General features: G+C 46.1%; 1 long non-coding RNA gene across 12 annotated transcripts; it reads right to left on the bottom strand.

Moving 5' to 3' along the window:
- Nucleotides 1-1,451: 1,451 nt before the first annotated feature.
- Nucleotides 1,452-6,010, bottom strand: LOC109753170 (uncharacterized). 12 transcript variants are annotated; one of them, XR_012202783.1, is made up of 8 exons: nucleotides 4,918-6,010; nucleotides 4,298-4,828; nucleotides 4,092-4,172; nucleotides 3,675-3,946; nucleotides 3,365-3,420; nucleotides 3,182-3,267; nucleotides 2,713-3,097; nucleotides 1,452-1,978 (listed from the first exon to the last, which is right to left on the bottom strand). It is a non-coding gene; the product is annotated as an uncharacterized lncRNA (long non-coding RNA). The 12 variants fall into 12 exon arrangements; XR_012202791.1 differs by having other exon boundaries at nucleotides 1,452-1,837; nucleotides 1,889-1,978; nucleotides 4,298-5,300; XR_012202790.1 differs by having other exon boundaries at nucleotides 1,452-1,808; nucleotides 1,889-1,978; nucleotides 4,298-5,300.
- Between the last annotated feature and the right edge of the window lie 7,652 nt (nucleotides 6,011-13,662).

Below are 13,662 nucleotides of genomic sequence, written 5' to 3'. Positions count from 1 at the left end.
CACAAAACTCAACAGAAAACTCGGTAAGATCCGTTAGTATAATAAAGCAAATCACTACTCTAAGTACTGTTGCAAACCAATTCATATTTTTTTGCATTGTAGCTACTGTAATATAACTTTTCCATGGCTTAATCCACTGATAGAAACTGATAGTTTCATCAAAACAAGCAAACTATGCATCAAAAACAGAATCTGTCTAAAACAGAACAGTCTGTAATAATCTGAACATTCACCATACCTATGGTACTCCAAAAATTCTACCAAAATTAGGAAAAATATTTTTTTTACAGAAAGACAGTGCAAAAAGTTTCAGAACCATTTGACGTTCCAGTAAAAAATGTAAAATCGCGCACTACAGCCAAAGTTTCTGTCCTGCACCGCACAAACCAACAAGCATTGTAAACATCCTAAAGGCAAACCTTGGAACATTATTTTTATTATACAATGGAATTGTACAAGGGGATAATTATTTTTTTTGAAAAATTTCTGTAATCAAGATTCACAAAGTTTCCGTGAGCATGAACTAAGTTCAAGGAGCTCCCCCACTTCAACAATGCTTGTCTCTCTCACTTTCACTTTCCTTTTTGAAAAAGTTTTGGGTTCCCCTCTTTATTTTTTTGTTTTTAAACTATATAAAAGCACTCAACAGAAATAAATGACTCTCTAAAACTTCCGGGTTGTCTCCCTGGCAGCGCTTTCTTTAAAGCCATTAAGCTAGGCATATAGTGCTCAAGTAATGGATCCACCCGGATCCCAAGGTATACTAGTAGAACGCCCGTGCGTTGCCACGGGCTGTATTGCCGACTTTTTTTTACCGTTATAAAGCGCTATCATTTTCTTTCTTCTTTTCTTCTCCCAACTAAAAATGTTTTTGAATTTAAAATTATAGAGTAGAACTTATACGAAATATGCTACAAAAATATCATCTTGTGTTAAAAACCATAGAACCGGCGATCTTTAATAAGGCCATCAGAAAGACATGCGTAAGGCAAGATAGTACTAAGGTGACTATGATTTGCCACGGATCCAAGACATGAAAGTCAAACTATAATAATTTGCTCATACACACTATGTGTAATTTAGACATAGATCAATTAAAGTCCAAAAAGAATAGTGATGAACAACGATCCTGTCATAATTCTAATCACAACATATGTTTGAAATATATTTTTGGTTATACAAAAACAAACAAATAACATGCTTCTTTATAAAAATTAGAACTATTGCTTCCAAGGATGACTCCCTAGGTACGAGAATCAATCTGAAGCTGCCTTTGAGTAAACTATGATGCAAGAGGCTTTCAACCAAGAACCAGAATTGGGTTGACTACCCACAAAGGTCAGAACTATTCTTTAGAACTTCATAAAAAGCTAAATTCAATCTACAAATAAATATGAAGAGAGGTTAGTAAGTAAAACTAAGTCATGACTAAAATATTGAGGGGGGGATGATTGTTTTTAGTCCAAAGATGAATACCCCAGTATAATAAGAAATAGCATTGTGCAAGCATCGACAACAATAAAAAATAGTAGTAGCCTCTCAATCCCTCGCTATCTCTCTACAGCTCTTTACTACTCTCTTTTATTCCTCTCCCAAGACCACACACGACAACAACAACACGCTCAATCTCTCTTCTTCCCCCCCCAAAATCAGCAGCTAATCTTTCTTCTTCCTCTCAAATCGAACATCATTGCCCAAGCACCGCCAACCACCACACCGATCACTCGATCATGCATTCTGTCGTCCAGACGCATTGCACGCATGCACCACTGCCCCGCCTCTCTCTCCAACGCCTCACCCCCGCCCCACTGCGATCAAGGCGGACAAAAAGAGTATGCTGTCCTTTATTAACTTTATTAATTGTCACATGGTTCATCAAAGAAATTACCTAGACCAACATTCATCAACAAGAAAACACCACGTATGGCACAAGCTGATGTGTTAGCTTCCTGGGGTAATGCTGGAAGGTCTTCACAACCTGGATAAGTAAAGTTTGAAAGGTTATAACCTCGACTAACAAAAAAAACAAATTTTAATGCACACACATGTAGATACATCTCTATTATTTTCTGCTCTTATTTTTAGAATCAGATAGCCAACTTTTTCATTAGAATCAGAGTGAAGTCCATATACTACTTGCTCACAAGTCCTTGACAATGGAAAACTTTGACATCCTCCTTCGTGATCTTAAAGACTTGTAGGTAATTTCCTCCTTCATGCTTTTGAACTCTTAAATAGTGCACTGCAGCTCCCGCATCCATGAGGCATCGTGCCCAGTTAGTGCAATGCAGCTCCCACATCGATGAGGCAGCGCGCTCCATCTCCTGGAGATAGACAAGCCACCGGTGCAGCCGCTGAATCCTCTCATCCCCACTTTAGGATAGCACTGCCCCACTGTAGGATTGTTCTGTGGCAACGCATGGGCAACCATGCATATATTGCTGACTGGGATGGTGTGCATAAAACTACAGGCTGAACTTTGGATTGCCTAGATAAGCACTTGCACGTAGCATGCCTATATAACTATTTCCATAGATCAAGGTAATTCAAATGCAATAGACTGGTCCAACGTGGGTGACATGTACACTTAGTATTAACAATCAGAATGGGCAGAAATGACTGACTGAAAGTAGGAATGTCCGGTGTGCAGCGAAGTTTAATTTCTACATAAGAAGGAGGTGAAAGAAGAAAGTTTGACGATTGGGTACGTACCATGCTTACAGTCGGTCGTGGGAGTTCATGTCGGACTTCCAGCCAAGCAGCAGGCATGCCACCTCCTGCCACCACTCGCATGTCGTCATGTATAGCACCATGTGAGCTCCTCAACCCCGCTCACGCCCCCGGCATCCGTGACCAACAGCCGCATTGTCGTGTTCACCGGTAGCCTAATCCCCAGATGGTAAAGTATCAAACAATATGAGCAGTGTCCTAATAAGCCCTCTAGATACTTCACTGGTTTAAGAATCTTTTCCTGACATAACAAATTTTGAATTTTCCTTTGCACATGTTTGATTGAGATAAATTTTGAACTTCCTTTGCCCATAGTAATATATCTGAATCAGCGCCCGCAGAGAATGTAATTTTCATCATAGGTAATCTACAATGGAGTATCAATTTCAGAAAATAAACAACATACTGACCAAAATATATTATGAAGTAAACTGTACAAGATTCAGCTTACCTTTTGCTTGGGAAGAACCTTTCCAATCATTTTATTGGTTCATCTGTCTCTAGTAAGGCACATGCAAACTTCCCTCTATTTGTAGTCTGTAGACATGATCCCAGCGTAAGGTTGAGCAAGCAAACAACTCACATATTGCTGGAAATGATTTAGAAATTATATATTTTAGTAAACATGCCTGACCTGTAAAAAGCCTTGGGTATTTCTCGGTTTTATAGTGCAGAGCTCAACAACTGAAACTAAAAATACATGCTGGGTCAAGACAAGCTGAAACATGGCTTAAAGCACATCACATGAAACATCAGTCTATCCTACGCCATTTGGGTGTGGTGGTGTGGGGGGATGGAGTTCGTTGTCACTGCTCGTTGAAGGTTGATAATATCATTGGAATTTTAATTGTCGGAAGCACATAAGCTAATTTCAACCCTTTGTCAAAAGCCAAAATGAAGGCAACCACATCACATCCCATGAGATAGAAGATTAGAGAACTTACCATCAAGATGGAAACTGGGACGGGCTCCCCTTCGTCGGATGTTTGTAGACGACATCATAATCGGGGCAAGTCATACTATGCCTCTGATGCGTCGGACATTACCAAACGGACAACGGACGCTTCGCCAGTTCACAAACCCATGGTGTCCACTCCTCGTCGACTCTCATTCCTTCGCCGGCATCATGGGTCGGGCATCAACGAACAGTCCCCCATTGCTGTTGAGCACGGCCTCCAACGTCACAACACCAAAGTTGCAAATTGTCTTGATTTGACTACAACATAGAAAACATCATTCAAATGGCAGATTATAAATATGCAAGAGAAAATTATATTGCGCTATCGGATATATCACACAATCTTTGTTCTTTGTCTTCTCCATGGTGCACACAACAAAGAATGCTAGATTTTGGTCGATGCCTTGAGTTAACTGATGCCTGGTAAATAGATGATCGTGATCCAAAATCTGTACATGTTCAACCATCATTTTATAAGCACCTCCTGTAAGAAGTCTCCAATGGAAAGTAATGTTACTGAATGTTAGGTAAACCTGAACGACATAAAAATCAAGGTTGTACTATTACTGATAGATAGCTAACATGAACCACAAAGAACTTCAAAATAACCTTGTTTAGTCAGCCGTATCTCCTCGAACATTGAGCAGGTCCACACGAGTGCCTCCCCTCCATCTTGAAAGATAGCTGCCAGTAAAGCGGACCGATGTGCATCGTATCATATTGTTCTAGTCATATATAGAACCAATATAGATTATTAGAAAAATGGCATAACTCAATCGGACCAATTTATGCATAGATGAGGGTAAATTAATTGGATAATCAAGAAACGAGACAGAGAGATTCAATCGCTAATCGTTCCCCTACACAGAGAAGCAATTGATCTACTAATGCATGGCAGAATGTATGTCTTGCCCAAATCAACATAGGAAGCTCCTTTTCTTTCACCAAACATGAAACATCAAGTGTACCCTACCTGCATACAGAACAAGACCAAGATCAACACATGCCTGTAAAATCGAGACCGCCAAATCTGATTCAAACACAAAACAAAAAGGAAGAGCCGCCAAGTCAGGCCGCAACCGCCTGGTCGTAACTGCTGCTGCTAGCAGGCATGTGTAAGAGGAAATCAGGCTGCCCCAACTATACGTTGAATTGCCCGTTTATTACCGAAACAGAAAATTACATATTTTCTATTTGATCAGCAATATACTTGGATCGTCATGAAATGCCTTGTGGATATAAAAAAGATCTTCGTCAGTCAGGTGTATAACATCTTCTTAAACTGCTAGTAACTTAGTTTGCTTCAGAATGGATTGTAACATATTCAATAGAAAACACTTGGTTATTATCAGAAGCATTCGGATGATGGTCAACGGGCTGGGTATGACTTGACTACAGATAAGTTTTACTGACAAACAACCACACCAACTTTCAATAGTAGAGCATTGAGCGGCTCCCATGTGCTTCTTGTTCACTGGTTTTTAGAACTACATCTCCAAATTTCTCCTTGTTCACTGGTTTTCAGAACTACATCTCCAAATTTTGACACAGAAGGCACGCTGACCCATTTGGGAGAACAAATGCAATATAGCAGATAAGAAATCAAACTGGGATTGACCTGCAACGGAAGAGAGGAGATAACAAATCTGTTGAAGATCGAGGAGCGGACACTTGGGCGCAGAGGTACCGCTCAACGGATTGGTTCGGAGGCCATGGTCGACGAAGGAGAGAGGACGTGGCCCCGCTCGCAGGCGGCCGCCCCACGTGCGTGCACGTGCCCGGCAGTAGCATCTCTTTGTCAGGGACGACCTGATAAACTGGGACCGGGAGGATCAAGGCAGTGAAATCTCACCGGCGACCGGGGTGGAGGGATTGTCACGTCCCAGACGCAGATCTCGCCGTGGCCGCCGCCGAGGCGCCCATCGGCAGCCCTCGGGTAGATCGAGAAAGACGATGAGCGCGTGAGGGCGGATGTCTTCCGGGTCGTTGTGCGCTTCCCCTCCCGGCTGCCTTCCGCCGCCTCTGCCGGACGAAGGCGAAGGCGGATCTCGGCGGCGGTGTCCCGATGGTGACCTGGAGGCCTGCAACGATGGTGGCGGCGCCTCCTTTAGGACATCGGCGCCGACTCCTCGATGACTGCTCGGCGCCGGCAAAGGGATCCGTGGCTAGCGCCTGGTTTCCGTCGATGTAGCGAATAGATCGGCGGCGTTTCAGGGATCGCGGTGGCGGCGGCGGCATGGCTGCCGTCGTTGTAGCGAATAGATGAGGGTAGCCTCGGTCGTGAGGTTTCTTTCGTGCGAGGGGTCGTCGTTCCCAGGCCCGTCCGTTTCTTCCGGTTTATTTTCGTACGAGGGGGTCTTCAGTCGACCGGGGGAGGTGAGAGGATGACGAAAAAAAACGGTTGAAAAAAAACCTGTCGAAAATAAACCTGTCGAAAATAAACCAGTCGAAAGTGGGGGGACTATTCAACCAACTCAGACATTAGGAGTAGAGATCAAAGCCAATTTTAATTAACAATGATTTGTAATTTAGTAGTGAGCACAAAGTAACATATATCATGTAATGAAGAAGTCTAACTCTCTTCCTATGCATCGGCATGTCATAATTCATGCACACATAGTAAAGGCCAATGCATAGTATAAACAGTTTCTTGCAATTTTATCATATTGGAAACATGGAGAGGCGGAGATATAGTTCCTCTCTCATAATAATTGCAAGTAGGAGCAGCAAGCACATGCATATTATATTCATCAAAATCATCATGTGCAACGGTAAAAGGCAACCCATCAATATAATCCTTAATAAGGGCAAACTTCTCCGATATAGTGTAGTCGGGAGAATTCAAAAATATAATAGGACTATCATGCGTGGGTGCAATAGCAACAGTTTTTTCATGTTTAACATAAGGAACTATAGCAAGTTCATCTCCATAAGCATAATTCATATTGGCATCTTGGCCACAAGCATAGCAAGCATCATCAAAAAGGGATATTTCAATCAACGGGATCATAACAATCATCATAGCAATCATCCCTCAGTAAGCATGAAGGGAAATTAAACAATGTATGAGTTGAAGAGTTACTCTCATTAGAAGGTGGGCATGGGTGATCAATTCGCTCTTCCTCCTTTTGTTCTTTGCTCTCCACCTCATCTTTTTCATCCAATGAGCTCACAATGTCATTAATTCCTTCTTCCATAGACTCCTGCAAAATATCAGTCTCTTCTTGGACAGCGGAGACTTTCTCAATAAACGCATCAATATCGGCATTGTATTCATAATTCTCATAGAAATATTTAAGGATAGCTAAATTTTCAGGTCTATAAACTGAATCATCAAAATCTTCAAACTCTTTAAACAAAGATTCAATTTCACATGCACCCTTAAAAGCAACAAATTCTTCTATTCTTTCCACATCATAGTAATCATATATACCTCTAGCATAAGAAGCCAAGGTTTCATTATCATTAAATTTGCATGGAAAGGTAAGGTGTGGAGCCTTCATCCTAGAGCAACAAGTATAATCATATCTCAAGCATAGTTGCCTAGCATACCACTTCAACATATAAATTTGATCCCATAATAGTTCCCCTTTTTGAGTCAAGCGATAATCCCTAAAGTATTCACGTTGATCCAACGTGTCTCCCATTACAAAGTTGAATGGGGTTTTCTCAGGATTATCAAAGTAGTACATGATATCTTTCACATAATGAGCATCGAGGGTTTTAGGAGGTTCCCCATCTCGATGAGTAGCAAGTAAACCTTTTTTTTGGTATTTCGTGTTCCATATCCATACTAAAGATAGAGAACAACTTAGAACAGCACATAAAAACTACTTAGTGATAAAGCAAACAAGCACACACGAGAATATTCACCCCACGCTATGACTCCCCGGCAACGGCGCCAGAAAAAGGTCTTGATAACCCACAAGTATAGGGGGTCAATTGTAGCCTCTTTCGATAAGTAAGAGTGTCGAAGCCAACAAGGAGCTAAAGGTAGAACAAATATTCCCTCGAGTTCTATCGACCACCGATACAACTCTACGCACGCTTAACGTTCGCTTTACCTAGAACAAGTATGAAACTATAAGTACTTTGTAGGTGTTTTTGAATAGGTTTGCAAGATAATAAAGAGCACATAAATAAAAAGTAGGGGCTGTTTAGATAAAGACGCAACTAAATTAGTTTTAGCAGAGAGCATTTTGTTACGAGAAAGTTATTTGTTCCTAGGCAATTGATAACTAGACCGATAATCGTTATTGCAATTTTATATGAGGGAGAGGCATAAGCTAACATACTTTCTCTACTTGGATCATATGCACTTATGATTGGAACTCTAGCAAGCATCCGCAACTACTAAAGATCATTAAGGTAAAACCCAACCATAGCATTAAAGTATCAAGTCCTCTTTATTCCCATACGCAAACAACCTACTTACTCGGGTATGTGCTTCTGTCACTCACGCCACCCACCATAAGCAAATCATGAACATATTGCAAACCCTACAGCGGGGATCCCTCACGCTTGCGCGATACGGAGAGCACCATAGGACAACACCAATAATAAAACATGCAACTCAAACCAATCATGATCATCAATTAACCCATAGGACAAAACAGATCTACTCAAACATCATAGGATAGCCATACATCATTGGGAAATAATATATAGCGTTGAGCACCATGTTTAAGTAGAGATTAAAGCGGGTAAAAGAGGGGTTACACCTCTGCATAGAGGGGGGAAGAGTTGGTGATGATGGCGGTGAAGTTGTTGGTGAAGATTGCGGTGATGATGATGGCCCCCGGTGGCACTCCGGCGCCACCGGAAGCGAGAGGGGAGAGCCCCCTCCTTCTTCTTCTTCCTTGACCTCCTCCCTAGATGGGAGAAGGGTTTCCCCTCTGGTCCTTGGTCTCCATGGCATGGGAGGGGCGAGAGCCCCTCCGAGATTGGATCTGTCTCTCTGTCTCTCTCTGTTTCTGCATTCTGGGATTTTGCCCTTTCACCGTTTCTTATATATCTGGAGATCCGTAACTCCGATTGGATTGAAACCTTCGCCCAGATTTTTCTCCAAAAATTAGCTTTCTTGCGGAAAAAGAATAGCAGCAACCGCCTTACGGGGGGGCCACGAGGGTCAGGGGCGCGCCCTGTCGGTGTCAAAACCGGCGGATCTCGGGTAGGGGGTCCCGAATTGTGCGTCTATGGTGGATGGTAACAGGAGGCGGTGGACAAATGTTTACCCAGGTTCGGGCCCTCTCGATGGAGGTAATACCCTACTTCCTGCTTGATTGATCTTGATGATATAAGTATTACAAGAGTTGATCTACCACGAGATCATAGAGGCTAAACTCTAGAAGCTAGCCTACGATTATGATTGTTGTTGTCCTACGACTAAACCCTCCGGTTTATATAGACACCGGAGGGGGCTAGGGTTACACAGAGTCGGTTACAAGGGGGAGATCTACATATCCGTATTGCCAAGCTTGCCTTCCACGCATAGGAGAGTCCCATCCGGACACGGGACGAAGTCTTGAGTCTTGTATCTTCATAGTCCAACAGTCCGGCAGAAGTATATAATCCGGCTGTTCGAGGACCCCCTAATCCAGGACTCCCTCAGTAGCCCCTGAACCAGGCTTCAATGACGATGAGTCCGGCGCGCAGATTGTCTTCGGCATTGCAAGGCGGGTTCCTCCTCCGAATACTCCATAGAAGATTTTGAACACAAGGATCGTGTCCGGCTCTGTAAAATAAATTCCACATACCACCATAGAGAGTATAATATTCCACAAATCTAATCTGCTGACAAGTTTAATAGCATGACATACGCCACGGCCCGGTCATTATTCGAACCGTTTCTCCGAACCAGCTACTGCACATATTGCGAGGCGGTTTTCTTGGCACGTCTTGTCGAAGCATAGATCGTGTCCCCCTATCACGGGATTCTCATCAATACGGGCGTGGGTAACCCAACCGCGCCATCAATTACGGCGCTTAGGGAATAAGCGAGTTTACCAGGCAAGTGGGGAGGCGCATAGTTTCTTCCGCCCTTATAAAGGGACCAGGATTCATCTTTTTCACCCACGCCTTCTTCTTCCTTGCTCATCCATTCTTGCGCACTCGAGATCCAGCGCCCAAGTTCGCATTTTCTCCTCAAAACCACTCCAAGCATGTCCGGAGCGGGAGGCAAGTGGATGGTCTCCTTCATTACAGAGGAGGACATCACAAAGCTCCGGGGAGCCGGATACCTGGCCGCAGATATCACGCACCGGCTACCAGATGCGGGGCAGATCGTCCCTTCTCCAGAACCCCATGAGAGGGTGGTATTTCTTACCCACTTCCTCCACGGACTGGGATTTCCCCTCCACCCGTTTGTCCGTGGGCTCATGTTCTACTACGGGCTGGACTTTCACGATCTGGCCCCCAATTTCATCCTCAACATCTCGGCGTTTATCGTCGTGTGCGAGGCCTTCCTCCGCATCAAGCCCCACTTCGGCCTGTGGCTGAAGACCTTCAATGTTAAACCGGAGGTGGTGGTCGGCCAGCAAGCGGAGTGCGGAGGCGCCATGGTGGGCAAAATGCCCAACGTCACCTGGCTCGAAGGCTCCTATGTGGAGACCGTAAAGGGGTGGCAATCGGGGTGGTTCTACATCACCGAGCCGCACGACACCAACTGGGTGGCGGCCCCCGAATTTCGATCCAGAATCCCCATGTGGCTCACCTCCTGGAAAGAGAAGGGCCTACCCTGGGGTTCATCGGTGGAGCTGACCGGACTCCAGACCTGCGTCAAGAACATGATAAGCAAGAAAATCAAGCTTGTCAACGTGGTCCAAGTCATGCTCTTCCGCCGGATCCTCCCGTGTCAAAGACGGGCATTCAATTTGTGGGAGTTCGACCCGGCTAAGCACCAGACGCTGCGAGAGCTCTTCGACACGACGCACAAGGACGTCTGGAAGGTGCTGTTCAAGGGCGCCGAGGTACCTCCTCCCCTTACCGAGGACCGCGGACTCAGCGCAAAGCGCCCTGCCAATCGGGTAAGTCTTTTATATCTCATAAGATGTTCTTTTCCCGAGTATAACCATGCGCGGGATCTAAGCCTCCATGCCATCTAACAGGACTGGGTAGCGACAGCGGAGCAGATCGATTGTCCAGCCCCCTGCCCGAAGATCCAGCAGATGCTCTCCTAACGGAGATGCTGGTTCCGGCGCCTTATGAGGTGCCGGAGAAGAAGGCCAAGAAGAAGTCCACGGGGACCAGGAAGGGTCTCCGGCGCAAGGTTATATCAGACTCATCGTCCAAAAACACCGAGGCGCACTCCTCCCACGAAAATGAGGAGGAGGAAGAGGAAAGTTCTCCCCCCCAGCCGGGGGGGATAGGAAAAGGAAGGCCGCCCCATCAGGGGAGGCCGAAGGGTCCAAGAAGGGAAGGACCCTCCTCCCGGACTGCTCCACGACGGCCGCTTTCAGCGACGAGGAGTGGTTACCCAGGGACAAGCCCCTGGCGAAGTCGTGAGTATCCAGATACCATAATAATTCTTGGTACGTTTTATTGTACTGCTTCTTATCACGCCGAACATGATTATGCAGTCCATCCCGAGCCCATATCGACATATCTTCGTCGGATGATTCTTTGGGCCCATCAGATATGAACAGCGATTCACTCCCAACCGTCTCCTCTCCCCGCCCTATGGACGACGCCGAGGTGTTGTCTCAAAGGGAGCTAAACCAAGGGGAGACAGTTCCGGAGGCGCCCCAAGGTGACATTCCAGGCGCTGGGCGCACGAGGGGCAAGACTCCCCTGGGCCCTAACGCCGGGGGCAGAAAGTCTAGCCCCAAGCCGAATATGGCGCCGGAACCTCGAGTGGTTCCGGATTCTGTCAGGCAACCCCTTGCTAAGGGGGGCAAGCCGTCTGTGCCGATGGCCTTTGTCCATCCAGAGGCATTGGACAACTTGCTGGAAGTGCTTCGCGGCGCTTCCATTGACGAAGAGCACCGCACTATTATGAGTGCGGTAGTCAAGAAGGTTCAGTCCGCTAAGAGCGGACTGACTGAAGCCTGTGCCAGCCTCCTAACCGGCTTTGAGGTAAGTAATCAAATTGTAAGAAAATGTTACAGCATAGACAGTAGCCCCTGATGCTCTGTTTGGCGTTCGCGAAGAAAGGCCGAATAGAGGACCAAATAATAATCGCAGGAGTCTAATCAGAATGTGTCGATGTGAATAAGCAGGCTTCACTATTGGCCGCCTCCGCTCGTACTGCGGAGGTCGCCGCACTGAAGCGGGACCTTGAGCGGTCCAAGGAAGAGCTCGGCCTTACCAAGAGGCAGCTTGAAGAGAGAAAAGGTAAGTGACACCCCGTCTGAATATTGATAAAGAAAAATTTGGTTTTAGAATAATAGGATCGTCATGAATTTTGCTAGGGGCCACGACCGAAGTGGCAGCCCTGCAGAAGGCGCTATCCAAGGCCGAAGACAAAGCGGCCAAGGAGCGCATCGAGCGAGAGAAGCAAGAGGCCCGAGTAGGCGAGGTGCAGCAAGAGCTCTAGGCTCTCGTCAAGAAACACGAGTCCTTGGAGCTTGACTCTAGGACGCAAGGGTCCGAGCTTGCGAAGGCCCTCGAAAATGCACAACATGCCAAGGCCGAAGCCCAAAAGGCCCTCCAGGAAATTGAGGCGGTTAAGAAGATAGCGGCGAGTAAGGCATTCATTATGCAAAGCAAGCATGTGAAGGAAACTTTCTTTTTACTTACCTGAGTTCGGAGTTCTCCAGGAGTGTTCGCAGATCTACCCCGCAGTGTGTCGGATGCCGCGGAGTTCTACCGGGCCGAGGAGGGGAGCTCGACGGAGAAGTTGTTCTGGTCTCAGTATACTGGGACCGAACACCCAATGCCCTTGAGCGACCAGTTGAAGCAACTGGTCAAGCTTCACAAGGCGGCCGAACAGGCCATGAAGGGTCTTATAGTCCGGATGTGGCCTGGCGAGCCCCTGCCTGGTAGCTACTTCGGTCTGGTGAGGCGGCTTGTGAATGCCTGCCCACGGTTTGAAGTCATAAAGCGGTCCGTCTGCATCGAGGGTGTGCGCAGGGCTTTTGCCCGGGCGAAAGTGCACTGGGCGAAGCTGGACGCCGAAAAGCTGGTGAAGGAGGGGCCGCCGGAGGGCAAGGAGCATCGCCACCCCGAAAAGTATTATGACAGTGTCCTGAAGGGTGCTCGCCTTGTGGCGGAGGAATATGCTAAGGATGTAATATTTAAATGAATGTACTCATGTGATCCTGTAATATGAAACGAGTTCATCTGCGCTATGCAACGCTTGTTAATTTAAAATATTACCTTCTGTGTGGCCGTTTATAAAATCTGAGAGTTGGCCAGTCGTCAGCTTCTGCCCCTATGTAACTAGTACTGAGGTGTTCGGGATAAACCTGAGCACACTTTGTCCCAATTTTGGGTCCTTCGAAGGAGGTGTTCAACACAACGAACCAGGCAATCGGACTATAAAGCTTTATCACTCTCACTTAGCCATAGAAGTCTACAATTTTAAATTTTGGCGAAGCCCCTAGTATTCGGAAGGCCGAATTTGGGGTGCTATATATGCCTAAGTCGGGCAAGGCCGACTCCTCGCCCGAAGCGGAAAAAGTCTTTAAGGACTTGAGACCTCTTGAACAGCGACCAGCTCTCGCCTCATCATGACAGTCAGTTTTCGGCTTTCTCTACTGAGGTGCTCGTTCGGAAGAACCGGGACACAATCGCAGTAGTTCTCCCAGTGCTACCTTAGCCGATATAGCGGAACGTAAGGTACCAAAACATGGGAGCCGGGCAAACCCAACTATTGACCCAAGACATGATTCGAAGCTGATGCATATAATGCTATAAGTTCGGGGTGCCGCACTGTCGAAAGTGTTCGGACTTTTCACGCCGTGTTATGGGGTATACTGAAGCCCCTGGCGCACTGGTCGTACCAGAATGTACGGGTGCAATTTGTCATAAAATAA

Source organism: Aegilops tauschii, chromosome 2 (genome assembly GCF_002575655.3).
Source record: "Aegilops tauschii subsp. strangulata cultivar AL8/78 chromosome 2, Aet v6.0, whole genome shotgun sequence".
NCBI classification, from domain to species: Eukaryota; Viridiplantae; Streptophyta; class Magnoliopsida; order Poales; family Poaceae; genus Aegilops; species Aegilops tauschii.
The sequence above is the reverse complement of the archived record's forward strand: the minus strand, read 5'-3'. Positions and strand labels throughout refer to the sequence as shown.